The sequence below is a fragment of the Triticum aestivum genome, chromosome 2D (genome assembly GCF_018294505.1).
Source record: "Triticum aestivum cultivar Chinese Spring chromosome 2D, IWGSC CS RefSeq v2.1, whole genome shotgun sequence".
In the NCBI taxonomy this organism is placed as follows: domain Eukaryota; kingdom Viridiplantae; phylum Streptophyta; class Magnoliopsida; order Poales; family Poaceae; genus Triticum; species Triticum aestivum.
Window position 1 is genome coordinate 358,499,457 of NC_057799.1, and position 2,366 is coordinate 358,501,822.

Genomic DNA, 2,366 nt, shown 5'->3' on the forward strand with positions numbered 1-2,366 from the left:
CAGGCCGGTGGGGAAGAGGCGCCGGCGAGGTCCAGGCGGCGGGGTCGTCGGGCCCGAGGCGCGCGCGTGCGAGCGAGTCCCGATCCGATCTGGATCGGGGGGAAGGAGGGGAACGACGTGGGGGAAGAGTGGTGGGTTAGGGTTTCGGGACCCTGGGGAGTGGGGGGGATAAGGGAGTGGGGGCGCGGGGTGGGCCGGCCCGAGGGTTGAGGCAGGGGTGGGCCGGTCGGGCGGCCTCGTGGCCAGCTGGGCCAGTCGGCTGAGTGGGGGGAGGGTTTTCTCTTCTTCTTCTTTTTTCTGTTTGTTTCTCTTTTGTATTTTCTTTCTTTTATTTATTTTCTTTTTTGTTTTATTTCAATTTAAATTATTTAGGCATTTTATAAAAATGTATTTACTACACCATATTTACTTATGCAAAATATGGCATCTCCCGAACATTTTGTTTTAAATTTTGAAAAACTTTTATTGTTGACACTAATTGAATTTAAATTATGAAACGGTTTTGGATCATCGCACGGTTAACAACAGTAACCGAGGTGACGTGGCATGATTAGCAGGGAATTACTATACTTGATTACCCGGGCGTTACAACCTCCGCTTCTCAACCCATGCCAGTAGCCTTCTAGTGCATCCACTTCCCTAACCCGCACCCTAATTTGAAGATTGCAGCTTCCGTCGGAGAGCACCATCCTCGCCCGAACCATCGTCCGCCGGAGTTAAGGCCACCGTCGACGTGGTGCTCGCCGACGACCAAGACCACCACCCACCGACGCGGAAAGACACCGTGAACCCTTAGGTACCCTCCGATCCCCCTGCCTCGCCGTGGATCAACGCCGGCGACCACCGCAGCCCTCGGGCGCCGGCGAGCTCTGTTTCAAAGTTTGAACCTGACGAGTGGGACCCCCTCGTCAGCCTCTCCTCTTCTTATTTGAACCGTTTTCTGAAGGCGCCTTCGGGCAAAATGCGTTTTCCTTCTGGGTTGGCGTATTTCTAGCCGAAACGTTTTCTGTTTTTATAAACTAACCCCTGGGTCTTTTCTGTTTCATCACAGATTAGTCCTTGGACTAAAACTCTTATATCTTTTAAACAAAATATGCTTTTTGGTTGATTCTTTTTCTGTTAGTCTTATATTTTTGTCTAGTTTTTTATAGTATTTATTTGAAAAAAATTGGAATAATTTGTATACACACACGGTATTTACGTTAGTATGCGGTTTCTTTATACCGTAGATACCGGAGGAGGTGACGGAGCCGCGAACTTCGCCGAGCTAGACTCCGACTACTCTGAACCAGGCAAGCATGTTTGAACCTTTGATATGATGAGTGTTTTGCATGTTTGCTTGAATAGTTTGTGCATGGCATGTTTATATGGGCATCAGTGAGTGTTACATTGCATGCAAGGCAACTACCAGTATGCTTCGAAGCTTGATGTGATCCTTTGTTGGGAGATAACCTGATCATGTGGTGACATGAAAGGTGGTAAGATGGTATTGTTGAAGCATGCCAGTCTTATGTCAACCGTTAAACTCCGGCGTTAACGTGGATCGAACCACGTTACCGTCCGTCCCCTTTTCGTGCTGCCACATGTTTTCTGCAAAGAATATGGTTTAGTAAGTTGCAAACCTCTTTCCTTGTACACACCAAATAGAGGGGCCGTGATGAGGGTTCCATGGCCCTGGATTAAAGCCAGTCATCCGGTCAGGGGGCATGGGTGTTTCCGGTTGGGACCGAGAGGGGGGCACCCCTTAGAGCGCGCGATATAAATTTGATCCCATGCTACGCGAGGTTGTAGCCTCCCCGTCTCAAGGTTTTTCGTGAACGTTGCCTAGGGTGATGCCTGGCAGCGGAATGTGGAATGGGTGTGTACTGGTTAGATGTGTTTCGCCTAAAACACCGTAAACGGAATTAGTCCCTTGTGACTACTGAAATCCGTAGGCTGTGGTTAAAAGTACAAACTCTGCAGAGTCAAAACTTTCCGAGTAATCGTGTCCCTGGTCAAGGACCTTGGTCAACATACCCATATCAGTATCCATATCAGTCTCAACGTCAGTCTCTGTGTCAGTCTCAGTGAAAATCCCCGGTGAACAAACATGAGTGGTAAACCAGGTTGAATGTTATTCCTGTGGATGGACTAACCAGTTTATTATTACGTACATGAGCATTTCCTTGAGATGAATTAAATTCATGAGCTACTTGAATTCGAATAATGAAATATAAGCCCTTTATGTGATGTCGCTCAGACGTCCGACTGTGGCACCCTTGTTATTTACTTTTGATATAAGTCCTTTATGTGAGACGTCCGACTGTGGCACCCTTGTTATTTACTTTTGATATAAGCCCTGTATGTGATGTCGCTCAGACGTCCGA